Source organism: Phodopus roborovskii, unplaced genomic scaffold (genome assembly GCF_943737965.1).
Source record: "Phodopus roborovskii unplaced genomic scaffold, PHOROB, whole genome shotgun sequence".
Taxonomy (NCBI): domain Eukaryota; kingdom Metazoa; phylum Chordata; class Mammalia; order Rodentia; family Cricetidae; genus Phodopus; species Phodopus roborovskii.
This window is the reverse complement of record NW_026126460.1, coordinates 19,100,565-19,118,100: the sequence shown is the minus strand read 5'-3', so window position 1 is coordinate 19,118,100 and position 17,536 is coordinate 19,100,565.

Sequence of the window (17,536 nt, the reverse complement as noted above, 5' to 3'; positions counted from 1 at the left end):
CCCCTGGGATTTCACAGTGGCCCTCTTCTGTTATCTACTTCATGTCTACGGAAGCTTGCCCTATACAGTTCGGGAGCCCAGGCCTCTGGAAGACCTGGCCCTTTCATCTAGGTGCTCGGCAAAACTCTGCATGGTTCGCGGCACCCTCAAAACTCCCATTTTAAGTAGGTACAGTCTTCAGCAGGATCTAGCTGAAGTGATAGACAGTGTCTGTTGTGGTAGGCAGAGTCAGCATCTAACTGCCAGCAACAAAGGACTGGAGGCAGCTCTCAGGGAATAACTCAACCCCAGCCCCAGAGCAAGAGCCCTGGGTGAGGGCAGGCCAGGAATGCTGCCTGGACAATTTCAGATGACAGCTTGGCGTACCTGGAAAAGGAACAGGGTGGATGTGCTGTACCTTAGGACTCATTTAAAGCTACACAGTAGACAATGCCTAATGCTCTGTCAGGCCCCAGGGACTAAGGCCCAGGCTGGTGGGAGGAAGGGAACTAGAGCTATTGCAGAAGCCAGATCAAAGGGGGAAAAGGATGGAACAAACACCAGCCATCCTGCTCGCCAGCCTCTAGATTGCTTCTGGGTTTCCTGCCAGTCCTGTGTCCTTCCTGGAGCAGTTAAGTAGGTTTCCGGAAGAGATTTCAGAAGAGCCCCAAAGTCCTTTCTCTATAAGCACAGACCCTCCCGCCTGCTGCCCCCTGTTATCTTATCTCCCCCTTGTCTTCTCCCCTCTCTTCTAGACATTACTTTTTGTGCTACTGCCCAGCTGCCCTCCTTCATCCCTCTTGCCAAAAGCAACTGTTCTTTGCCTGATATTACGCTCACAGAAGGTCCCAAGCTCACAATGCCCACATAGCCCCTGTAGATTTCAGGAAATGCAACAGAAACTTCTAGAACCCAGTAGAAATTGGGAAACATCTCCCCCACTTCCTCCTTTCAACCATAAACCAACACAGGCCAAAGAAAGACTCAGCCATGTTTGCAGAGCTGACCAGAGGCAGAAGAAGAGTCAAAACTTTAGCACAGGTACTGTGATGCACATCTCTAACCCCACCACTGGGGAGGTGGAGGCAGGAAGGTCAGGAGTTCAAGGTCATCCTAGGCTACACAGTGAGTGTGAGGTTAGCCTGAGCTACACGAGATCCTGTTTCAAAAGTAAATACGTGAATAACCCAGGTCTTGGATTTCCAGATAAAATTTGGCATGCTCAATAACACACAGCTCTGCTGTCAGGCAAATCCCCTGCCAGGACCAATTAGCTCAGTGGCTTTGAGCAGAGAATTGGAGTAAATGAAAGAATCCATCTATGGAGCGTGTCACTGTGCCAGATGCTGATCTATCTGTTGAGACAGCTGAATGAAGAGGTGAAGGCAAGGTGCTTCGTAAAACAGTTACCCTCACTTGAGATATCACCCCACTCCAGGGTTCCTTAAACGTTTCCCAATTGCCTAATTGGTTGCCAGGAGCTATTTAAATTCAAATTAGTGGAACCATATAAAATGAACAATTCAGTGCTTTGGAGGCACTTGCCACATTTCAAGGGCACAGTGGCTACTGTGGTTACCATATACGACAGTCCTGATCTGTACCATGGCCACCAGAGCATTCAGTAGACAGTGACTTGGGGATCTAGAGGAACTGGGAGGCTAGAGGAATCTAAGTAAAGGTAAGGCTGCTTCTCTGGACCACTCTGAACACTCCCTTTTCTTCTCTCTCCCTCTAAACCTCTTGATGTGGATTTAAAATTCTAAACTCCTAATGCAAAAACTCTGGAAACTTCTTCCACTACAAAAGCAGTCAAGGACATCTGAGTGCTGCCTGCTGGCCAGACCTCTTGAGAATCCGGGCCCCCACAGGAAAGAAGATGAACCACCTAGAGAGTCCACCATCCCTCCATCCAGGATCCTGATAGAAAGATAGTAAGAAAAGAACCTGGACCAAAGGGACATTGATACATTCCCATCACCTGGTAGTCAAGAGAGCTGCAGTGTTCATGTGTCCCCAGAACATTGGATCTTCAACCTGAACATTTTCAGGCCAGACGATCTACTTGATGCCTGGCTGACGTTGCTCCCCCCCCCCCACTCCAAGTTCACAGCCTTTCTCTCAGCACACCAAGGCCAATGTTGTTCAACTGGGATCTACACCATCAGCAGAAAGAGTGTTCCTTCAGCCTGTGACTCTCTATCCAGAACTATGGTGCCAAGAAACTGATACCTGTGCCCCTCCTGTGTTGACACTGGGAGAAGACTCCTCCCCTGACTTTGACCCCTCCCTCTTCTGGGGGGGTAACCAGAAGTCTGCTTGCCAAACACAGTGGCTGCGACAGAATAGGGGAAAGAGAGTAGGAGGCAGTTAAAGAGAGAGAAAAGTAGACAGGGGAAGGGGTCCAGGCTGAGGGAGATGGGATGGAAGAGCCAAGAAGCTCCAAGACTGATGGAGAGTGAGGAAAGAGAGAGAGAAGCAAAGCCACAGAAGAGAGTGCCCCAAGTTGCAGTGGGTGACATGTCTGTGCAGCTGGTTGCCTGCCCCCTCCAAGCCCAGTCTCCCACCATCTGCTGGGCCCACTCTTCTTGGTGGCAGCTGGTCAATAGGATCCAGCAGAGACCAGGCAAAAAGTTTGAGGAGAGTGGGTCTGAGGAGATTGATGAGAGAGGACAGAGTAGGTTAGCTTGCTTCCCTTCAAAGCCCTTAGTGCTCCCTCACTGGTATTCCTTCCACTCAGAGGCTGAGGGACTGATCGGTGTCCCTCAGACCAAGGGAATAGGCTCTGCCCACAGTCAGAGCTGATTCCACTGAAACCTTGGCTCAGTATCCAGCAAGAATAGAAAGGGATGTCAGTGGGAACAGGAGCAAATACAGAATCTAGGGTCTATTTAAGATGAAAAGATGGGCCCTGAGACCCACATATTGGAGGCCACACACACAACCCTACCATACCGGTGCCTTTAATTATGTGTTAACGGGGTTTCTACATTCCCGGTGCCTTGCAGCCTCCTCTGATACCAAGGTCTTTCCGCACCTCAGCAGACAACAGGTACATCCAGAAACAGTTATTCTCCAAATCTTTGGAGCTGGGGGATTCAGAAGATGAACAGGTAAAGAACATTTGGGTCCTCAGTTTCATACCAAAGAATTAAGCCTCACTTCTCAGGACAGCAGCAACTCCCCTGGCCTATGAGTTCTCCTAAGTGAGCACTAGATGAAATCAACACAGGGCCCCTGCTCCATAATAGAATCCAACAGGATTCCAGCCTTCCATCTCTTCTTAGCATCTGTATCTTTCCTGCTAAAGCTGGACAGAGCTTTATGTCTCTAAATCACCCCCCCCCCAGATTGCTTATTTAGTCTGATTTTCATCATTCTTTGGGATCTTTGAGACTGAGGCTACAAGGTAACATTTTCACCAATGTCACGGAATAGATAGTCTTATGAATGCAAGTCTACCAATGGTTTCCACTTACTCACCATTCCCTGGGAAAGACTTGCTGATGGAAACCATCACACAGGACCATTCAAGCTTCCATGAAGTGGCTGAGGCTATGGACATGCTTAATGAGAAACCACCATTCACACTGTCCAAACAAATTCACAACTCAATCGTGCCATCAGGGTGGTTCCAAATTCCTTCTACTGAGCCTAATTCCTCTCCTACATTTTTTTCTTAATTATTAAAAACATAGGCCATCTGACATTCTAGGAGAAGAGGGGGCTCGGGATGAGTTAGGGGTGGAAAGGTCATCAAGAGAATCCCAGAAAAATCACCCCACTCCCACCCTCACACCCCACTTCCACCCTGGGAAACTCTGGCTTTTGTATGGCTTCCAGTCCCTGCTGACCCTGAAAAGAAAATTCTGAGATCATATTTCCATAGTAAAGACTTCCACACTTCCTGGCTCCTCAGCATAGTCATTTGTTTGAACATCAATAACCCAGGATTAGAATCGCAGAGTTTGAATGTGGCCAAAATTTACATTTAGCTTAATTTTCCTGTGAGTTCTGGAGCACCATGGGAAATGAAGAGATGCCTTGACTAGGAGAGATAGCTGAAGGCTAGCTTGGCAAATTCAGTCTAACAATAGTAGGCATGGACTTCTGAGCCTTTTTCCACTGACAATAGACCACAGGGCTTACAGTTTGGAGATCACTACTAGTTTCATACCTTACCTTGTTTCGTGTGTGTGTGTGTGTGTGTGTGTGTGTGTGTGTGTGTGTGTGTGTGTGTATGTATGTGTGTGTGTGCACATGAGTGTACATGCATATATGTGTACATCTGGAGACCATAGACTGAGGTCGGCTGTCTTCCTCAATCATCTCACTGCTTTATTTTTGAGACAGTTTTCTCACTCGACCTGGAACTCACCAATTTGATGAGACTTACTGTCCAGCAAGCCCCAGACTTCTTGTCCTAGTATCTCCAGTTTGGGGGAGTATAGATATACATATATATTTACATGGCATAGTGGTTTGAATGAAAATAGCCTCCATAGGCCCATAGGGTACTATTAGGAGGGGTAGCCTTGTGGGAGTAGGAATGGCTTGTTGGAGGAAGTGTGTCACTAGGCGTAGGCTTTGAGGTTTCAGAAGCCCAAGCCAGACCTAGTGGTTCACACGCTATTCCTGCTGCCTGCAGATCCTAATACAGACTCTCAGCTGCTTCTCCTGCACCATGTCTGCCTGTGAGCTGCCTTGCTTCCCACCATGACAACAATGGACTAAGCCTCTGAAATGAACTAAGCCAGCTCCAAATTAAATGTCTCCTTATAAAAATTGCTGTGATCATGTCATCTATGCATAGCATTAGAAATCTTAAGCCAAACTCAGGTCTTCATGCATGCATGGGAAGAGCATCATCAATGGTGGGATCTCCCTAGAACATTTACCTGGTTCTTACCAGACACACTTGATTCAAACAGAGTACTGAACCCCTATTTTACAGCACTGTGAACCTAGGCAAGTTACTTAACTTCTTTGTACCTCAGTTTTATTTTTTTATAAAATGGGTATAATTATAACACTTTCATCACAGAATTGCTGAAATGATTTAACAAGTTAGTACATACAAAGCTTTTAGAATAAGACCCGGTGTATGTATAATGCTGTCCTATTTGCTGTTAGCTTTAATAAGATGCACTTCCAGAGAATTCCCTTCTGTCTTGTACCCCAGTAGGAACCCCTGTTCTGTCCTGTGTCTCACTCTCTGGAGTCTGGAATCTGGTCTCTAAAGATGTAGATCAAGGGAGGGGTTATGGCATGGGAAGTAAAGTGGCCAGAACCCCTGGCACTAGGCAAAGCAATGGAGCCTGGTACCCTTGAGCTCTTCACAGAGAAGAAAAGGCCTCCAGATTCACAGCTCCAGTATAAAGGAGTCACTAACGGAGACTCTAGGTTTTGCACAGCCATGCATAAAGCTCTGAGTTCCACCCCCGGACATCTAAATAAATACATAAACAAATGATATGAAGCCAGTTGTTGGTGGCACACTCCTTTAATCCCAGCACTCAGAAGGCAGAGACAGGCAAATAGATATCTGTGAGTTTGAGGCCAGCCTCATCTACAGAGTGAGTTCCAAGACAGCCAAGGCTACACAGACAACTCCTGTCTCAATAATAATAATAATAATAATAATAATAATAATAATAATAATAATAATAATAATGATTATGTTATTTCAAAGAGCCTAGCATTAAAAAAAACAACAACAAAAAAAAAAAAAAAGCCACATGATTGGAAAGGATCTATGGTCCACAATAGCTGGGCACAGCTGAGTTTAAGTTTAATTCTAACCTGGTTCCCACCCGTAGACCCTATGCTGGTCTTTTGCTTGGCCCCCAGAATGTGGCAAAAGTAAAGCCAAAGGACTTTAGAAGTCAGGTCTTCAAAAACCTCTTTGGAGAGCATACCCAGGGCATACTAGGGCCCCAGATCCAATAAGTAATGCCATTACAAGAGAAAGGGGAGAGAGATCTGATACAGAGCAGAGCAGAGAGGAGGAAGGAGAAAGCAGAGGTGAATATGCCACATGCCACAGCTTGTCAGAGCCACCAATGCTCAGAAGAGGCAAGAAAAGATGGCCTTTCTCGGTGTCCTTTACTTGCTGTCCCTCGCAGTCACAACTGTATGGTCTTCCCTACCCCTACAATAGCTCTACCCTTCCATCACCCCCCCCCCCCCCCGTCTCTTCCCCCACACGCTCTGCTCTGTTGATTTCGCATCTCATGCTCACACATGGTCTTATGAAGGATACGGTCTGTGTCACCCCACGTCCCCTGACCACCTGTTCCATCGGCACAAAATGTTATTTATTACCAATCTAACCAACTTCATTTAAGGGACAAACTCCCAGCCCTCACCCTCTTCCTGGCTCCTCAATCTGAGGTGGAGACATCTGGAAACCAGTTTAACAAGGTGGCTGACAGGCAGCTAGTTCCTGGAGCTTCTTAGGGGGGCCCCAGGGAGCCATTCTACAGAGGAAGCCGGAAGAAGTGAGCCTAATGCACTGAGGGTCTCAAGGAGAATCCATTTGAGTGCTCCAGGCAGGGAAAGGGCTGCCTCCCCTGCACTTAAAGGAGGGAGCTGCACCTGCACTGCTCGGGGAGGGGGGGGGGTGGCTCCCTACGGAAGGCCCAGCACTCCCTTCCTGCTGAGCCCTCCACTCTTGTGACCTAGAGGAAAACCCTAGACCTCTCTAGCTCTCTGTCACTCAAAGACAGATTGGACCAAATGTGTTCTCAGACCCCTCTCTAATTGACCAAAGCCACCTGGTCAGAGACAGGCATAAAGAGACAAAAAGCAAAAGCCAGCCATGGTCTGTCAAACTGCCCAATGACCCTGAGTTTTTTGTATTGTCTTGGGACATCAAGATAAATGAGAAAACTTGCCGGTTGGAAGGAACGATGAAGCACGTGTACAAATCATTACAAAGTCTCTCATCGGCACATAGAGCTGTCAAGATTTTTTCAATAGAAAGCCAGTGAGTCTGTAACCTGACAGGACAGACAAGCTTCCATGCAAGAGAAACAAGAGACAAGCATGGCCAGGTGAAAATGACGAGATTAAGCTTGGGTGGTAGCTTGCCCATTCTACCTCCGAGGAGAAGTGAGATGCAGACTGGCCACAAAGCCAGTACAGTCAAAAGAAGCTTCCTAGAAGCCTGAATGGCATCCTGAAGTACTTGTTCCATAGAAAGAAGAAAATGTGGATTGTTTTGGCCTGTTGAAAAATAAATAGGCCCATCTGTTTATTATTATTATTATTATTATTATTATTATTATCAAAAGGCAGTGCTACAGAGGATGAAACTAAACACAGGACTCAGCACTGCAGAGGTGCTGTTGGGGTGCCGCATGGCCTGAGTTCTTTGGCTGTATCCTAGCTACATGGGCATCTATCTGTATAAACACTCACCCAACTATGTGATTTATATCAGCACATGTCATGCCATCTATGGAAAAGATACTTCATCTCATGAGAAGCTTAGCACACAGAATATTAAATGCAGGCAAAGAAGCCATAGGCCATTTCCAAACACAGCAAGGTTAGAGCACATCCTTCCTCCAGAACTGCATATGTCCTTGATTCTTCCGGTATCTCTTGCTCCCCCTCAGAAGAAGACATGCTTCAGAAAATCCTCATTGCCAGGCCATGCTCAGGAACACACACTGCCCCTTTCTCTACCCTAACAATCCATTCCCCCAGCAAGAGTCTATTCAAGGGGTTGACATTATGGCTGGGGTCTCTCCCGCTGACAGGGAGGCAGCCTTTATCCCCTGTCTGAAGCTAGCTAGAGAAACAAGAAGGTGTGTGTCCTAAATTGGATACTGTCCCCCCAAAATTAACAACTATTGGGAGCTAAAGAGAAAGGTCTATGGAGAGAGAGTCTGGGATAAACCTCCAGGGGGATTTGGGTAAGGTCTGGCTCTGCAAATGGCAAAGATTACCAGGTCATTAATAGCACCAACTCCCAGCTTTCTGGATAGAAAGCAGGTATTTCATTTCCTCCATTGAGGAGACACCTGTGTGAGTAACATTCCTGGTTTCTTCAGTGTTTATCTGTGAGGAGCTCATCCCAAAAGACAGGTCACCATGCCCACCTGGATTCCATGTTGGCATTGGGGATCTTAACTCTAGTCCTCATTCTTGTATAACAAGGGCTGTACCCACTGAGCCATCACCCCAGCCCTGATGACATTATTGCTCTGTGATGTCAGTGAGGACTGATTCAGTTGGTGGCTTGTTGTACATATGTGGCACAGGTGTGATACAGTGCTCAATGGATGCAACCCATTCTTCCCTGAAGATTTAAGAATTTCAGACTGACTTTGTCTCTATGGTCACCTCTAGCTCACTAACACCTGGCCATGTGCACAGTTAAGGCCAATCTAGGGACTAGAATATTTAAAACTGCGCTGGGGCAATTTACCCAGGATCCCGCCTGCATTGAAGACAGCCATAATTCTTGGAGCAGAGACAGGATGAAAGATCACAGCACAGACTGGGGGAGCGGGGGTGGGGGGGTCCGCAAAAGCAGGATTGCAGTCCTGCAGAGCTCTGGGGACCATGGGCATGTGAACTGCCAACCCTGTGCAGCAGCATTAACTTAAGGAAGCCTCTCCCTGCCCCCAGCATTGCTACAGCTGCAGCCACAGATGTTGCAAGCAAAACTAGAAATGAATTCTTTCTGACTTGAGGGATTTGCATATGGTTTGTGTAAAGCTAGTTAGTTGATGGTCTTATTTTTTTAAAAAGACTTCCTTTTCTACTTCAGTAAATTTATTTTATAGGAAATTTTATGTTACACCAACATCCACCTGCCAGCCCAATCCAGCCAGACACCTGGTTTTGTTTTTTGGTTTTTTTGTTTTTAATAGTTCTATCATACTGTCCGTTGTTGCCTTTCAGTCCTTGAGGCTGAGTTAAATTATCACAATAGCGGTCTTATTACCCACCTGCCCAGCCCCAAATATTTACTAGTGGTTCTTTACAGAAAAACTCAAGCCAACCCCTAGATTGCAGTTAAAGGCAGCTCTATTTACCATAATGAAGGAAAAAAAAAAAACAGTATCTGGAAAATAAAACATCATTCAATTTTAACTGGGTTCTATTACTTTCACTTAAAAGTATTGCACTTTCTAATTTTCTGCCAAGTGCTTGTTTACAACTCCTGCAGGTCCTTGGATATGGAAGCAAAGAAGAGAAATTTCCCTGATTTCATAGCATTTACGACCTTGTGAGGAATGGTGGGCACTAGAAAATGAAGTATACATGGTTATCTTTGCTTTTCACTGTACTGGAAAAGGATACTGGACATCTTGGAATGACTGGGGATGGTTAACAAGGGCCCTTGGGGTCAAGGATGATTTGCCTTAGACACTAGTGTGGGCACAAAGTCCAGCACTCCTAGCAAAGAAAACAAGAAGTATAAAGGTTGAGACAAGACCAGCTTGGTGGAATTTCTCTAGGATGTTGTGTAGTGAAGGTCATCTCTGATGTCTTCCCATCAGTCAGTACACTAGGCAGTGGATGGCTTGATTTGACTAGAAGGTGTTGTTCAAGGCTGTATGTCTGCATGTCTGCTTCTTTGGCTTTTTTTTTTTTTTTTTTTTTTTGGATTAGAAAGAAGCATCGCTGCCTCAACAATGGGGAGAACCATGGAGAAAAACAGAATGTCCTGGATGGGTTCTCTGCAAAAAGACCCTAAGTTGGAGTTAAGGGACATGAAGTTTCTGAAGGATCCATACTGGTCAAGAAAGTAGTAGAAGCAGGACTGTGCCAGGGGGTATTGGCTACAATAGGGTGGGGTGTGGCAACCACTGGTGTAAGAACTTTTGACCACCACAGGATGGGGAGCCTCTTGAAACCCTGGTTTTCATTTCTGTAAAAAGGGACGACATGATTCCTCTTGCATCTGAAGAACACAGTTTGCAGTGTGCTTCCACACGGGGAAGGGACTGCAAATATCAGAGGCAATGTGTGCTGGGTCAGAGATCAGGGGTGGGAAAGGATAGGATGAGGTGTGGGGGAGGCAAGGAGACATCTTCTAAAAGGATGCACCACCCCTCTGACACAGCAAGAGGAAGGAAGAGTGCAGAAGTCATGAGAAAACATGTGGTAGCCACACACAGATGGTCAAGGACAAAGCCAGGTATGAGGAGCTGACAACGATCGATCAAGAAGTTCAGCACAAACATAAGGGGTAATGGAGAAGGAGAGTCCAGAGAGCTAAAAAAAACTCTGGGGTTGGCTAGAGACTGCTAGGATCAGACCAGACATTTGTGAGAGCTCCATGAAGTGCTGTTCTTTCAAGCGCCTGAAAGGAAGAGACCACCCTGGAATGGGTGTGAATATGTCCCGGTTCCTGAAGGAGATATCTGGCCGTCCACATCTGCTTCCAGCCAAACACAGCAGGAAAGGCTTCAAGATGGGCTGTGAGCCCAGGGATCCGACAGGAAGTCATGACTGTGAATCCTTTGGACAAGAGATGGCGGGAGATGAGCAATACATGACTCTCTTCTCCCTCCCATCCTGGATACCTTCTCCCCTCCTCTTCTTGTACTCCAGCTGCTCTCCACCTTCATCTGATGATGTCTTCCTTAGATCCACTGACCACCCAGCTCCATGAAAGTCAAGGTGCTTGGAAAGGCTGTTTCTCTTCACAAGACCAAGGAGCAGTCTATAGTGTTAAAGAATAAAGGGTAGCCAAAGTGCAGAGAATATGATCATAGAACCTCAGCTCTACAACAGACATCTATATCATAGCTCCTCTTCCCAAGGTTCAGGGATCATTGCAGAAGAGGGGGCAGGAAGATTGTGAGAGCCAGAGGTCATGAATGAACACAAGAAAATAAGGCTCACCAAGGCAATGTCACATCTGTTGTAGTAACACGTAGAAGCCCTATAAAATCTTAAGATAGGCTAAATCCCAACATGGAGAGGGGAAGTAGGCATGAAGTCCCATCCGTAGCTGAGGAGCTATTGATAGCTGCTAAGGAAGGGACAGTTTGTTTAATTTAATAATGTAGCCCCTGATAAGTAGACCATCTTCAATGGAAGGCCACCCGTCTAAAAATATATGGGTAATGCAAATTGGGCTTGATTGGTGATGGAGAAAAGGGTACAAAGTTAGGTGAATAGGAAAGAGGGTGAATCTAGGAGGAGTTGCTGAAAGTGTGAGTATGATCAAAACACATTGCATAAAGTCTGTAAAGAGCTAATAGAAAAAGAAATGGGTTTGTGTGAAGGCCCAAATAAGTGGGATTTAAATGCTGCATGGTAGAAATGCTCTCCTTACAAGACAAGAAGGACCCAAAAAGGTCATCAGAGCTGGATAAAAGATGCATGCAGTGAGAACTCAAACTTATAGTTCCATGTCTTCATAAATGAATGCATTTCTGAACATTAAGTTTAGTTGTGTGAAGGCCTGAGCCAGATGTAGATAAGCTTTAAGGAGTGGTGAGAAGTGGGTAGGACATAGATAGGCACCAGTTGGAGATGGTGCCTGGAGATGGTTACTGCGCTGATGATGTGTATTCAGTATTCAGTCTTCCTCACCAGCATCCCAACAGCTTCCTCCCACAGACTTTCCTCACTGGGGCTTCTCTCTGACCCCAGGAATGTGGTTTAACCTGCCTGGGACAGATTATAGAGCCTGTGCTGCAGGAGCACACAGAGAGGTGACAATATCCCAGTTTCCTCAAAGGATCCTCTTAGTGGGTCTCCATCAGCATTGCAAGAAATGTGCTCATTGATCATCCTACTCCCATGCCCACAGCACTCTATCCCAAGGCTTCAGGACATTGTGCCATGTGGGAAGCCGATTAATAGGAACTCAGGCCCCTGACCTATTTCACAATGGACTTTGGAGATCAGTGGCCACTGGAAGCAACATCATGGAAGACAATACAAGCGCAAGTTTATACTTTGCTCGTTGACATGGACCTGTTCCAGCTCAAGTTTGACACTCAAGAGAAAAAGGAGACCAACAGAAGAAGACACTGTTCCCCACGGTGTTTGCTGGAGCCACCTCATGATAGTCTGCAACTAGAGTCACCATTTTGTACTGTGGTAATACAAGAAACTGCATAATGGGCTGGGAAGATGGCTCAGTTGGTAAAGGCACTTGTTGCCAAGCCTGGTGGGGGTGAGGAGAGAGAGAGAGAGAGAGAGAGAGAGAGAACTTGACTCCCACAAGTTGTCCTCTGAATACCATACCACATGGTAAATGAGTTCTCCCCCTCATTGCTCCCCCAACACAAAAATAAATAAATGTAAACTTAAAAAACAATGGGCCCTGTGGCAGAGGATGAAGGGCTTTGTCTAGTTCAAGGTTTTTGAAGTTGAAAGTTTGAGGTCAGGCAGCCCCATCACTTTGGCCTCCAATGGAGACCATCAGAAGGCTTGATTTTGTTCATTACGTTCCTGATATGGGAGAATTCAGAATTGCCTGCCCAGACCTTGGTAAATACTTCATAGGAATCTCCAGGAAATCCTGGCAGCCTGGAAAACATGCAACCATATACACAAATCAAGAGACTCTCGGTTCCTGGGAAGAGAGTAAGCACTTCAAACTGCTTTCCATGGAGCTGCAGACAAGAAGTCAACATGCCTCTACAAACAGTCCATTCTCCAGCCAGCATGTGGCCAGCCTCAGAGCAGTTGGCTTGCCTCCTTTCCAGCCTCCCTTCCTTTTCTCATTCATCTCTCTCAGTAGGTGACCTTTCTGCTCTAGGCCCAACCCAGCCACTTGGCCACTAAACCACAGGAGATGAGGAAGAATTCCAGGAGAAACCGGAGCAAGCTGGGTGGCCAGAGGGTGAGCTGTCCTACCAGTGAGCCACAGAGGGGAGATGGGTTTCTGACACCCAGGCTTGGAACTCTGGGGGAATGGAGTGGCTCTGCTTGGTTCAGAGAGTCTTGTGTTTTCAGGGAAATTTTATCCATATGTTTCTGATTCATTAACACTTAACTCATCAAAATGTTATTTGGTAAGAGCCCCTGGAAGCCCAAGATGCCTTGTAACAGCCTGTTTAATGAGCATAAAGAGCTTTGTACGTTTATTTCTTGAGAAAGGGGCAGGATTGATTTTCTCTCCTCACCAAAGCTAGCAGTCATATCCTGTACAGTGACTCAGGCCATGAAACAAATCTTTGGAAAAGACTATGAGACAGGAAAGACGAAAGTCTGGGTCCTGGATTTCAGTCAGTCTGTTTTGGCCAGTTAAATCTTCTCCAGATTGCTGTGCTCATGAAGCTTGTTCGTTCACGAGGCCACTCCCGGGGTGGCACGGAAGGATTGTGAAAGCCAAGGACATTGGCATCATCACAGTCCCTTAACTCTGAGTTTGCTCTCACCTTCTCCCTGCTGTACCTCACCTTGCTTCATTAAGTAGACTGTTTTACCTTTGGGTGTGCAAGTGTGTGTGTGTGTGTGTGTGTGTAAGATGCAGGCACATATATGACAGGGCACACATGTAGAGGTCAGAGAGCAATTTTGGGTGTCGGCGCTGGCCTTCTACCTTGTTTGAAACAAACTGCCCTGTTCACCACTGTGCACCACCACTCTAGCTGGCCCATGGGGGTTGGGGTCTCCTATGTTACTTCCAATCTTGCCATAGGAAATCTTGGATTGCAGACATGCACCACCGTATCTGGCTTTATGTGGATCCTAGAGATCTGAAATCTGGTCATCACACCAGTGTAGGAGGTGCTTTACCCACAGAGCCATTCCTCCGGCCCTAAGTCCCTTTCCTTTTCCAGATGAGGAGAAGGCTGGAGGACTCTGAGCATGGAAGAACATGGATGGGGGCAAGCGTAACTAATGATAGCATCTTACTCTCCAAGTGGAGCCGGTCTCAAATAGAAAAGAGGAAATCAGGAGAATATTGGAGGAAAAGAGAGATGGAAAGAACTGGCCATCGGGGGGGTGGGGGTGGGAAAGAGCCCCACATTATTAACAGGGGATCCTGCAGGACTTCCTTGCAATCCCAAATGAAAGAGTCACCTTCTCAGTGCATCTCTAGCCTCCCAAATCGTTAATTAGCTGCCCTTCCCAGATGCAGAAGAATGGCCAAGATGACCTTCAGAAAACCCTTGTTCACCCTGGAGCTTTTATGATGCCCCTGTTAGGCCAGCTTAGCTCAGCAAAGCCCACTAAGAACAGAGGGCCATTATGCCATTCTTCTCCTAAGACCACAGACTCCCAGGGATGAAAAGGTCAGATGCCTTGAGTGGCCTCTGGGGCAGTGCACAGATGCTGGTGCTTTGTCACTCAGGGTGAGGACAAAGCCAAAAGAGTAACCATGGGCTCTTGCAGCTGGTGAACCCCCGCTCCCTCCCAGTTCTCACTCATTCAGCCAAGCCAGAGACAGGGCTGCTTTTGATTGGTCTGGCTCCAGAGCAAGAAGTGAAGGCACCCGACATGAATGTGGCAGTATGGATGCTGAGTTCATTTCTAGTGCTTGAAATGAGGGTGGGGAAAATGAGGTCATCTACGTAGAAGGGGATATTGATGTTCATAGGACCCCAAATACAGAGAGTCTGGATAGTTATAATCAAGTCTCTTAAGTTTGTCTGTCTCCATGCAGAGATGGGTATCTAGTCTTTCGTAATCTTCTCTCCCATATCAAAGTTCCAGTTCATGGGTAACACAAGTTCTGTGTTCACTGACATGTCTTTTATTAGATGTCTGGTAAGAGGAAGAGAGATGACATGAAGACTAAGTACTTTTCAATTACTGTAGAAGTGGCATCTAGTTGCTTCTGCTCTATTCAATTATATGGGAGCAAGTTGTTAAGTCCAGCTCATGCTCAAAGTGGGGGGAGTCTTAAGATGTGAATATCATGCTAGGTGTCATTGAGTAGCCAGTTTGGAGGCTACTTTCTACATTTCACTGATGGGCTAGGAAGATTGTTCAGTTAGTAGAGTGTTTGCCTTTCAAGCATGAGGAGCTGAATGTGTTTGCCAGAAACCATATAAAATATAAAAAGCTGAGTGTGGTGGTCTATGCGTGTAATTCCAGTGCCAGGGAGGCAGAGGCAAGCAGATCCCCAGGAGCTTGCTGGAAAAAAAAAGAAGATGATGGCACCCAAGGAACACCACCCAGGTTTATTCTCTACCCTCCATATGCAGACACTCATGCACCCTCACATACATAAGCACTGTACACACATAAACACACATATGTGCATTCCAGAGTTCTGGTCAATAAGTTGTGAGAAGTCCTGTCATGTTTCTAGGATTTCCATTCTACCTGCTGATGACATGAGATGATTTCTCAGTCTATAAGAGCCCTAACCAAAACCACTGGAGTGAGAATGACAAACCTAAGCGCCTAACCTTTGGAGAATCAAACGCTCTTCTCATCTTATAGAATACCTTCTCAGAAAGCCATTATCCAGAAAGCTACTGTTGGAATAGCACCCCTGGGGAGGATGCTGTTTCCAGGCATGCCCATCTGCCCTTCAACCTCTGCCTCTTGAAGTTTAACCTTCCATCTATCTTCCTATTCTTCGTCCCCTTTTAGCTGTGCTTGGTCTCTCTGACATCAGATAGCAGGTGTTTTTTTTTTTTTTTTTTGGTTTTGTTTGTTTGTTTGTTTTTCAGGATTATCTCTCTAATAACTTTTATACAACTTGAACAAGGAGCCTTGCATCCTAGACATCTGGGTGAAGATAACTTCCCATTGACGAGCCAGATCACTGGTGCTGAATTTAGACACAGGTGATGCTTGATTTCCCCTTTTCTATTTTCTATAGGGTACATACTCTTACCGTCTTACCCAGTGGCTTTTATTTTTTAACCAAGGACCATCAATTCAGAAAGATGCAAAAAAAAAAAAAAAAAAAAAAAAAAAAGCATAAAATGACATGAAAATGAAAGAGGGAGGAGGAAGAGGACAAGGAGGAAGAGCAGAAAGAGGAAGATGAGGTTGTCTAGAATGTAGCTTGACACTCACATTCCTTAGCCTGACACATGACCTCGTGTCTTTTCCCAGCAGAACTTCATTGTCATAGGTTCACATGGTCTAGAGAAGGAGACTCAGGTTGAGAGCCCAGCTAGTTTATATGAGAGTTAAGACTGAACCCACATCTGTTTTATGTTAATCTAAGAACCACTCTTAGCTTAGCCTTAGCATTTTGAGTAAAATAAAAACAATAAAAGAAAATACTGTCAGAATTCTAGGAGGGTTGATTCAACAAAGGCCACCCAAGGTTACTTACTTTACCCTAACCTGTAGACAGTTATCTTTCCAGTGCCCTCTCTAGAATAAAGTTTTTCTTTTAAAAGTCCTTAAGAACTGCTAGAACAGAGGTTCTCAACCTTCCTAACTCTGTGACCATTTAGCTCCTCATGTCATGACTCACCCCCAACCGTAAAATTATTTTTATTGCTACTTGATAAACTGTAATTTTAATGCTGTTATGAATTATAATTTAAATGTCGATATGCAAGATATCTGATATGCAACCTTCAAAGTTGTCTAGAACTACAGGTTGCGAACCACCGTTTTAGACTCTGAACTTCATTCAGAAAGTTGGTCAATCCTAATCCTAATTCCTTTCCCATGCCCATGCCCATGCCCATGCCCATGTCCATGCAAGCATATCATGTGGTGGTAGCTCATAGAGCTGAGAGAGGGAACCCATCAGCTTCACCTTCCTATTCTCATCTGCCCTCCCTCTGGGAGCCTCCTGGGTCTGCAAGAAGGCACTTTGGCTCATGTTGACTATAGACCATTCTCAGTCTACCTGAGAGACCCAGCTGTGCACGCTTGGAAGACAGAACTCAGACAGGTGACCTATGAACTTTACTCACCACCATAAACACATCAGAATAGGAACTTGCTAGTCCCTCACATACACACACCCAATGTCCTCTTTGTCACTGAGAAAATTCAAGTACCATCTACCATGGCTAAGTTTGCTTGAGGCTGAGCCATCAAACTTCTCTTTAGAAGGGACTCTCCCAACATCCATCATCAGACGATGAACGGGTAATATCAGCAGAGTGACTGAAGAATTCTTTGTCTTCCTGATACACAGACCTGATTGATGTTCAAGCCCTGTGTTCTCAAGGCACAGAATGAGTTTGTGCTCCTTCTATCAAACTCTGCTGTGTGCCCAAAGTGGGTTAGGATTACAAGCACTCACCACTGGGGCACAATATTCTGATTATGCTAAGAATTATCTCACGTAGTTTTCCATATAACCCTTTAAGCGAGATCAAGAAACCTACATAAAGTCACATAACACAAGGAGCTGAGCTAGAATTGGACCATAGCTCTCAGCAAATTCAGCTAGGGATGGTTTCTCCCTTTGGAGAAGACAAAACTGTGGTTTCCATGTGAGACAACTTTAAAAGCAAGCTCTCCCTAAGGTGACTCTGTTTTCCCAAGATCAGGCATCCAATCTGTCTGATAATCCTAAGGAAACCTCTTTACTCTCTCTCCATCTGAGATAAAAAAACAAAAAACCATTCAAGATGGGCCTTATACTGAAAGTCAAGAATCTTCCCACTCTGTACCTTTCTGGACAGTACCTACTCTG